Raw genomic sequence first — 11,035 nt, forward strand, 5'->3', positions numbered from 1 at the left:
CAAGACAGAAAATAACAAATGCTGGTGAGGATGTGGAGAGATTGGGACTCTCATACACTGCTTCTGCGACTGTGAAGTGACACAGCCACTGTGGAAAGCAATATGGCGATTCCTTAGAAAGCTGGAATTGGAGATACCATTTGACCCAGCAATCCCATTACTAGGTATATATCCTAGAGAGGTGAGAACCAGGACAAGGACAGATATATGCACAGCCATGTTCATCGCAGCACTATTTACAATAGCAGAAAGATGGAAACAACTTATGTGCCCATCAGCGGAAAAGTAGATGACCAAACTATGGTACATACACACACTGGAATGGTATGCGGCACTAAAGAATAATGTAGAATACTTTATTCTATAAAAGTAGAATAAAAATACTTTATTATAAAAGTAGAATACTTTTATAATAAAGAATAATGTAAAAACACCGCATAATATGGATGAACTTGGAGGACATTATGCTGAGTGAAATAAGTCAATCACAGAAGGACAAATATAGTATTAGTTCATTGTTGTGGAGGGTCAAGGAAAGGTTTATATATGGAGGGAAACTTTCTTTGTTGGTTGCCAGGGATGGGAGGGGAGAGGAGGGAACACTGCAAAAAAAAAAAAAAAAAAAGCATTGACCCATTTCACTCTAGTTTTGTGTATTTCATTGTACATAAATTACATATATATAAACTGCAGAGAAAATGTTTCCAGCTACATACCCTATTTCCTGAAGCAACATCCCCTAAACTTTACGATGAGGTGGATGGAGAGATTTTTCTGTCACTGTTTAACTGAAGTAGGAAGGGTGAATCATGACAGTTTTAAGTTGTGATTTGTATATTTATGTATTTAAGTATATATATAGCTAATGCACTTGACCCTTGGACAACACAGCATTTGGGAGCACCAACATCCCTGCTCAGTCAAAAATCCACATATAACTGTTGACTCCCCCCAAACGTAATTCCTAATAGCCCACTGTTCCTGGAAGGCTTACCGATAGAATAAACAGTAGATCCACACAGTTCTTGCTGTGCAGTTGTTAGATTTTCACGCAAAGACACACACACACATACACAACAGGTGAGTGTAAGAACTGTACGGTGAGATGCTGATTTACTGCCATTAAGTGGAAGCGGATCAGCATACAGGCCTTCATCCATATGGTCCTCACACTGAGGAGGCTGAGGGAGGGGAGAGGAGGGTTGGTGGTGCTGTCTCAGAGGTGGCAGAGGTGGAGGATGTGGGGGGGAGGCCAGGGAGGCAGGCAGGCACACTGGGTGTAACTTTATGGAAATGCATAGTAATTTCTGTCTGACTTTTTTGCTTTTTCATTTCTCTGAAACTGTTTCTATACAATTATCAACATTCTTCCACTGTTTGCTTTAGTTTCAGTGCCCATATCACAGAAAGGCCATGTCATAAAAGAAGTCAAAAGCAGCCTTGAGTAGTCGGAACCCTTCTGGCGGGTGGTCTAATGTCAGTTTGTCTCTGGCGCTGCTGCTTCTCCGTCTCCTTCCTCATCGTCTCGTGGGTTCGGAAGCCCTCATCTCCATCAAGTCGTCTTCTGTTCATCCCTCTGATGTGGTGTCTATTAGTTCTTGACTTTCTCTGAGCTCCCTATCTTGAAATAAATCCATGTATAAGAGGACCCCCACAATTCAAACCCGTGTGTTGCTCAAGGGTTGGGTGTAACTACATGTCTGTATTTAATTATAGACTTGTTGATGTTCGCTGTTCTCGAGTCAGCCCTGACTCCTGGTGAACCCATACTCAACAGAATAAAACCCTGCCCAGTCCTGCGCCATCCCTGGGACCGGCTCTGGGTGGGATCATTGTGATCCATGGGGTTTTCATTAGCTGATTTGCAGAAGTAGATCACCAGGTGTTTCTTCCTAGTCTCTCTTAGTCCTGAAGCTCAGTTGAAACCTAGCAGCACACAAGCCTCCATTGAGTGGTTGTGCGTGAGGTGCACTGGCTGGGAATTGAACCTGGGCCTCCCACGTGAAAGGCAAGAATAGCTCTTAAAAACCTATTGGGAGGCCCTTACTTGTAGCACAGAGACAGCAGCTTCGTGCTGACATGCACATCTCATAGAGGTATGAGATGGGAGGAGAGACAGCCACCTCCACAGTCCACAATGTGGTCTCCAGAGCCAGGCAGTTATGGCCATGAATGGTGGCTCTGTCACCAGCTGCCTTGTGACTGTAGGCAAGTTGTTAACTGATCAAGGCGGATCTCAGCTCCAGGTCTCCCTGCCCGAGTCCTGGGGCCTTCTACCGCACAATGCTACTCTCTCCACATTGGTTCTTCTCCTGCTGTGGTTGATTCCAGGTTCACTGGAAAGGCAAGGAATGAATGTGGGGATGCCAGAGGGGAAGCTGTGGCTGTCACTTAATGAGAGTCGAACCCCTAGAGTGGTAGCATGGATTAGCACGGTTGCTGATGAAGTGGTGAGAAGCGGCTGTTTACAGAGCTTATTTGAATAAAACATGACAGAATAATATAATTACGTGATACAGGATCACATTCCTCAAAGGAGGTATAAGCACACAGCCTGGAAGGTACTAACCCAAACCCCTTGCCGACAAGCCAATTCTGACTCCTAGTGACCTTATAGGACAGAGTAGAATGCCCCGCTGGGTCTCCAATGCTGTAATCTTTAGAGCAGCAGACTGCCACATCTTTCTCCCATGGAGTGGCTGGTGGGTTGGAACCACTGGCCCTTGCTGGCAGAGCATTTAACCACTGTGCCACCAGAGCTCCTTTGGAAGGTACTAGTGGTCAACAAATCTGTTTGTTGACTCCAAAGGGACACCAACTAGGAATTTGGAGGCTTTGTTTTCAAAAGGAAATCTGCAGAGTAAAAAGACAGAGCCTCTTCCTTTCCTAACTGTCCTCTTATTTCACCCCTGAATTAGGGGCTGAGGGGCGGGGAAAAGAAAAGAAAATCAGATAAGCTGAGGATGGAATCACCAACTCAGTGATTGTTACATGTTCCACTGTATGTATTTCATCCCATTGAAGCTTGAGCGGAACCCAGTGAGATGGAGACCCTCATGCTTCTGCAAATGAGAAAACCAAGGTGCAGAGAAGTTGCAGAATTTGCCAGGAGCCACAGACCTGATAACTAAAAGAGGAATCAAACAGGGATATTTGATTCCAAAGTTGACGAGTTTAAACAGGAGGCTGCCATATTGGTGGAAACAAGAATGGATTCACCTGGAGGCTCGGGACCATAGTCTTGAGGGACATCAAGATCCATTGGCATAACATAATCCACAAAGATGATGTTCTACATCTTAACTTGGTGAGTAGCAACAGGGTCTTAAAACCTTGTGAGCGGCCATCTAAGGCACAGCTATTGGTTTCTTCTTGTCTGGAGTAAAGAAGAGTGGGGGAAAAAAAAAAAGACACAAGGAAACAATCCAAAGGACTAATGGACCACGTGAACCCCAGCCTCCACGATCCTGAGACCAGAAGAACTACATGGTGCCTGGTTACCACTGCTGACCACTCTGAAAGGGATCACATCATGGTAGGAGGTCCTGGACAGAGTGGGAGAAAAATGTGCAACAAAAGTCAAAATCATTAAAAAAAAAAAAATAAGACAGGCTTACTGGTCTGATAGAGACTAGTAGTAGAACCCTGGAGACTATGGCCCTTAGATATTCTTCACACCTGGAACTGAACTCACCCCCATGGCTCACCTTCAGCCAAACAATAGGCCTGTACGGTGAACAATAACACCAAGAAGATACACATTCCTTGAAACAGTCAACAATAAGAGATCAAAAGGGCCCAGGATAAAGCTCAGAAGACAGGAAAGAAGGACAAAGGGAAACAGCAAACACAGGGAGGATATTGGAAGTAAGCTGTTGCATTATGGGGATTGCAAACAATGTCTCGAATCAAAACGTGTATGAACTGTTGAATGGAAAACCAATGTGCTCTGTAAACTTCCACCCAGATCACAATAAAAAGTTAAAAGCAAACAAACAAAAAGAAATCATTATAATATTTTGGATGTTGAAAAACAAAAAGAATGGATTCAACATGAGAGGAAGGAGCAGACTTCTGTGAATTTTTCACAACACTCTCAGGACCATCCTAGGGACCAAACCAACAAAACCACAATCATCAAGTCAGTTTAGACTCACAGCAACCCTGTAGGGCACAGCAGAAGTGCCTCTTGGGGTTTTCAAGGCTATACATCTTTATGGAAGCAGACTGCCTCATTTATCTCCCATGGAGCAGCTCTTGGATTCAAACAAGGAACCTATGGTTGGCAGCCAAGTGTGCTCACAACTGCACTACCAGAGCTCCTTCAGCCTAGGGAGGCAGGGCCCAAATCTCTGTTGTTGCAGGCATTTGGCTCTGGGCCATTCCATATTTTCTCTTGCACATTCAAGGACACACAACAGTCACTGGATTAGGAATGGGAAGGGACTGACACTTGTCACCCGATATTGGGGGCATTGATTATTCTAAGTTTAACTGTGTGGAAGCTGACCCTTGACATTTGGGCACAATGAAAAATAAAGGCTGAAATAAATGGACTGGTTCTGGCCATTCTGAATCAGATAGTCATGTGGTCTACTAGACTGGAAATGACAAATTGAAGAGGAATGGCATGGCATTCATCATCACAAAGAACATTTCAAGATTTATCCTGCAGTACAATGATGTGTTAGGCTAATATCCATACACCTGCAAGGAAGATTAGTTAATACTACTATTACTCAAATGTACACATCAACCACTAAAGCCAAAGATGAAGAAATTGAAGATTTTACCAACTTCTGCAGTCTGAAATTGACCAAATATGCAATCCAGATGTATTGATGACTATTGGTGACTGGAATGCAAAAGAAGAAGAGTCATCAGTAGTTGGAAAAGCTGGCAGTGGTGATAGAAATAACACCAGAAAATGACATGATAGAATTTTGCAAAACCAATAAGGTATTCATTGCAAATATATATTTTTAACAACACAAATGATAGCTATACACATGGACCTCATCAGATGGAATACACAGATATCAGTTCAATTACATCTGTGAAAAGAGGCAATGGAGAAACTCAGTATCTTTAGCCAAAACAAGGCCAGGTGCTAACTGTGGAACAGACCATCAATTGCTCATATGCAAGTTCAAGCTGAAGCTGAAGGCAATTAAAACAAGTCCAGGAGAGCCAAAATATGACCTTGATTGTATCCTTTCTGAATTTAGAGACCATCTAAAGAATGGATTTGAAGCATTGTACACGAGTGACTGAAAAACAGACGAGTTGTGGAATGACATCAAGAACATCATACATGAAGAAAGCAAAAAGTTATTTAAAAGACAGGAAAGCAAGAAAATACCAAAATAGATGTCAGAAGAGACTCTGAAACTAGCTCTTGAGTGGAGAGTAGCTACAGCAAGTGAAAGAAATGACAAGAAAAAAGAGCTGAACAGAGTATTTCAAAGAGCACCCCGAGAAGACAAATTCAATTATTAGAATGACATGTGCAAAGACCTGCAGTTAGAAAACCAAAGGGAAGAACACACTTAGTATTTCTGAAGCTGAAAGAACTGAAGAAAAAATTCAAGCCAAACGTTGAAATATTGAAGCACAAAATATTGAATGATGCAGGAAGCATCTAAAGAAGATGTAAGGAATAAACAGAGTCACTGCAGAAAAAAGATTGGTCAATTGTTTAACTCTTTCGAAAGGTGGCATATGATCAAGAACCAATGGTACTGAAGGAAGAAGTTGAAGCTGCACTGAAGGAATTGGTGAAGAACAAGACTCCAGGAATTGACAGAATACCCACTGAGATGTTTCAACAAAAGGATGCCCCGCTGGAGGCACTCATTCAGTTGTGCCAAGAGATTTGTAAGACAGCTACCTGGCCAACAGACTGGAAGAGATCCATATTTGTAGCCATTCCAAAGAAAGGTGATCCCACAGAATGTGGAAATTATCAAACAATATCATTAATATCACATGCAACTAAAATCTTGCTGAAGATAATTTTAAAAGGGTTGCAGCTGTATATTAAAAGGGAACTTCCAGAAATGCAAACTGGGTTCAGAAGAGGACATGGAACAAGGAATATCATTGCTGATGTCAGATGGATCGTAGCTGAAAGCAAAGAATACCAGATGTTTACCTGTGTTTTATTGACTATTCAAAAGCATTTGACTAGGTGGATCATAACAAATTATGGATAACAGAAGAATGGGAATTCCAGAACACTTAATTATACTCATGAGGAACCTGTCCATAGACAAGGAGGCTGTCCAAACAGAACAAGGGGATATTGTATGGTTTAAAATCAGAAAGGAGTGCATCAGGATTGTATCTTTTCACCATACTTACTCAATCTGTATGCCGAGCAAATAATCCGAGAAGCTGGACTGTATGAAGAAGAACGTGTTATCAGGATCAGAGGAAGACCATTAACAACCTGTGATATGCAGATGACATAACCTTGCTTGCTAAAACTGAAGATGACTTGAAGCACTTAGTGATGAAGATTTAAAGACTACAGTCTGAGGTATGGATTACACCTCAACATAAAGAAAATGAAAATCCTCACAACTGGACCAATAAGCAGCATCACGATACATGGAGAAAGGATTGAAGTTGTCAAAGATTTCATGTTACTTGGTTCCATAATCAACAATCATGGAGACAGGAGTCAAGAAATCAGACATCATATAGCACTGGACAAATGTGCTACAAAAGATCTCTTTAAAGTGTTAAGAAGCAAAGATGTCTCTTTGAAGACTAAGGTGTGCCTAACCCAAGCCATGCTGTTTTCAATTGGCCCATATGCATGTGAAAGCTGGACAATGAATAAGGAAGACCAAAGAAGAGTTATAGGAGCCCTGGTAGCACAGTGCCTAAGGCATTTGATTGCTAATCAGAAGGCTGGCGGTTCAAACCCACCAGCCACTCCTCGGAAGGATGATTGGGCACTCTATTTCCGTAGAGATACTGCCTTGGAGACCCAAGGAGGGGTTGCTATGAGTCAGAGTCAACTTGAAGGCAGTCAGATAAAGAAGAGTTGATGCTTTTGAATTGTAGCGTTGGTGAAGAATACTGAACGTACCATCAACTGCCAGAAGAATAAACAAGTCTGTCCTGGAAGAAATGCAGCCAGAATGCTCATTGGAAGCAAGAACGGCCAGACTTCGTCTCACCTACTTTGGTCATGTTGTCAGAGGGGACCAGTCCCTGGAGAAGGATATCGTGCTTAGTAAGGTCAGCGAAAAAGGGGAAGACTCTCAGCATGATGGAGTGACACACGTTGGGGTGGCTGCAACGATGGGCTCGAGTACGGCGAGGATAGTGAGGCTGGCCAGGACCCGACAGTGTTCCATCCTGTTTGACATACTCAACGGCACTGACAACACCACAGTCACCAAAGCCCAGGCCTAGGGTGCTGGAACCTTACTCCCCACCCACCAGGAACCCTTTCTTGGCAGCCTTTCCTCGCAAATGATTTTCACAGTACAGTTTTCAGAGCAGAGCCTTTGGGGAATCATAAAAGCAGTAATGTGTTCAATAGAAAATGATTGTGTCAACAGAAGTGCATGAAAAATAAAATCTCCAATTTTCCCACCACACAGAGAGAGAAGCCCCTGTTAACCACTGTGGGCTTTCATTCCATCTTTTTCCCCTTATTCATACATTTTCATTTTGTAAGTGCCATTGGACTCCAATTGCATAAAAGGTTTTGTAGCTTGTATTTTTATTTTTAAAGGAAACATTGTGTTATGAGCATTTTCCCACTTCTTAATACAAAAACCTACCCTCTTGGTTCAACGGTTAAGCACTCAGCTGCTAACCAAAAGGTTGGCAGTTCCAACCCAGCCAGTGGTTCTGCAGCAGGACCTCACCATCCGCTCCCATAAAGATAAAAGCCAAGTAACCCTCCGGGCAGGTCTGCTCTGCTACATGGGGTCCAGATGACTCAGAATTGAGTGGATAGCACCCAACAACATCAGGCCTTGTTGAATGGGTCCTCCGAAGTGGCCGTGCAAAGTCACGCGAGCTGCTGCGGGTTTTCAATCCTCTTGGCAGCACTGAGGAGAAGCCCGCCCGGCTCTGTTCACTTCTCCTCCCTCCCGCTTTCCCAACGTCTCTTATCTAGATCTCCTCCACTGTCTCCTCTGTTCTGAAATGTGGTTCCTGCCGGGCATCCTTGGTTTCTCACCAGCGCCCCCTGGGTGGTCTCCTGTGTTCCTGTGACTTGCACAACCATCTCCATCAGGGACCATCAACCCCGAAGCTCCCAGGAGCCAGGCAGATAAAACAAACACTAGAGCATCCCTGCACGGCTCCCCTGTCCTCTACGCCCCTGAGCCTGTACTCAGCTGCTGCTGGCCTTGGCCGTGGCTAAGACTCTCTGACTTGTTTATTTTTCAAAACGAGCTGGAAATATAGGTTTATGTGTAAATACAGTGTTGAAGAGTTTGGAATTAATTGAAAAGCAATTTTAATCCCACATTGCTTACAAAACACCCCCGTGGGGCACTCAGCTGCCAAGATTCCAGATGACTTCTACCTGGAAGTCCCTGCCTTCCACACCCCTCCTCCTGAGCTGTTCCTGTGTCTGCCCTTGGACTCACCGCTGTCCTGCTGTCCGCACACAAGTCCCAGCGCCATGAACTCCTTTCCCAAACATGCCTGGTCCAGAAGGAGTTTGCAACCCTTGAACTTCAGGCTAAAACTCAACTTGGTGAAGCTCACACAAAACTCAGCTCGATCTGCCCCTCTGCAGCCCCAGCTCCCAACCCGTCCCCTCCCCTTCTCCCTGACCACTAACAATGGTGGCTCACAAAGAAATGAGACCTGAGCCTAAACACTCAATTGAAATGGCAGTTTCATCACTGAAGTCGAGGTAGACACACTCCACCCACCAAGATCTTCCCTTTGGTGTAGCCCTCTTCAAACCGCTCATGAAGTTGCACTTGCTTTAGACAGTGCAGTTCAGGCTGAAGAAATTCTTCCGAAGTGCTCTGTTTAGCTCTCAGGAGTACCCTATGCAGCCTGGATTCCAATCGAGGGCGACTGAGCTCCTGGCCAAGGAGTTTTGGTGGTGTCGTGCTTAAACATTCAGCTGATAACCAAAAGGTTGGTGGTTTGAACCCACCAGCTGCCCTGAGACAGTCTGCTTCCTTAAAGACTGACAGCTTTGGGAAACCCTATGGGCAGTTCTACTCTGTCCTGTGGGGTTGCTAGAAGTCAGAATGGATTCGATGGTGTTGTTTGGTATTTTTGGTTTGAGCTGTTTACCAGCAAAGACACACCTAAGTCCTTTAAAAGCCCCAGGAGAAGTGGACTGAAGCTGATCCTGTGGGAATGCTGCTCACACTCCTAGAGCAACACGTGCAAACAAGCATATACACACATGCACACACACATATGCATGTGCACACAGACACACATATGCACACGCATGTATGTACACATGCACATGCACACACATAGGCACCTGCACACATGCACACACATGCACACACAACTCTTTTTCCCTAGATATAGACATTGAATGATAGCATAACCGTTACTGTCCTACACAGTAATGACTGGAATGGGAGTGGTGCAAATGCAAACAATTCAGCCCATCAGCTGCTAACTGGAAGGCTGCAGGTTCAAGTCCACCCAGAAGTACCAAAAAAAAAACTCACTGCCATCGAGTTGATTCCGACTCATAGCGACCCCTCCTTGGGTTTCTGAGGCAGTATCTCTACAGAAGTAGATTGCCCAGTCTTCCTTCTGAGGAATGCCTAGTGGGTTTGAACCGCCAGCCTTCTGGTTAGCAGTCAAGTGCCTTAGGCACTGAGCACCAGAGCTCCTTACCTCAGCAGAAAGGCCTGGCAGTTTACTTCTGAAAACTCTGTGGAGCACAGTTCTACTCTGACCCACAAGGGGTCACCATGAGTCCGAACTGACTCAAAGGGCAACTGCTGTGGTATAATTAGTTAGAAACAAAGGCTGTGCACGCAGAGGGTCAGCAAACGGAGGGAGACCCTCAGCGTGATGGATTGACACAGTGGCCGCAACAATGGGCTCAGGCGCAGGGAGCGCTGTGATGGCGGCTCAGGCCCACGGCCACGTTTGTCTTCTTTGCAGTGCAGCTGCAGTTTCCCTCTGTGGTGCAGAGGGACGGACTGAACAGCACCTAACAACCACACAACACACGAATTACTGAGTTAGGGTCATTCTTGCAAAGTTAGATCAAGATTTCAGTTTTTTATTTGTTGCTGTTAAGATTTCTCAAGAGTCAGAGTCTACAAGATGTCACCCCTAATCAGTCTTCCCCTTCTTTCCTGCTAAGAGCATGTCATTTTGGAGCCAGGAGAGGGTGACACCTGTTAACTCAGCTTTTAAAACTACATTTCCCAGCATCCTTTGCAATTAATCATGGCCCGTTCATCTAGTTCTGGCCAATGAGATGTCAGTAGTCACTGGATGAGACTTCCCAAAAAGTTTCTTAAAGGTGGAGGGTGAATGTGCAATGGAGATTGGGGGGAGGGGAGCTCTGGTGATACCTTTTTAACTCTTCTCCCTTCCTGCTGCCTGTACGTGACAATGAGTCAAGCCTTAAAGTCTCTGAACCAGCACACACACACCAGCAATCACTACCTCTGGATTTCACACTCAGTGGGAAAAATAAACTGCAACTGGTATTTGGATTTTATTATTATTATTGCAGACAGGTAAAATTGTAGTTTGTAGTTTGTTCAAAGCTAATACTTTGAACAACTAAAATAAAACAAAAAACAAAAATCTTTTCCCTCACTGGCTATTGTTGTTGCTGAGAGCTGGCGAGTGGATTTGCCACTCACGCCGCCCATGGGACACAGTAGAACAGCCCCACAGGGATTTCTATGGGAGCAGATCACCAGGCCTTTCTTCCATGGCTCTGGCAGGTGAGTTCAGTCAACCACCGTTTCAGTTAGCAGCCGAGTGCTTAACCATTGGGGCACCAGGACTGCTCCCCCACTGGCTAACTCATTTAAATATATATATATATATA

This window comes from Orycteropus afer, unplaced genomic scaffold (genome assembly GCF_000298275.1).
Source record: "Orycteropus afer afer isolate SDZICR_OR568_19922 unplaced genomic scaffold, OryAfe1.0 scaffold00049, whole genome shotgun sequence".
Lineage (NCBI taxonomy): Eukaryota > Metazoa > Chordata > Mammalia > Tubulidentata > Orycteropodidae > Orycteropus > Orycteropus afer.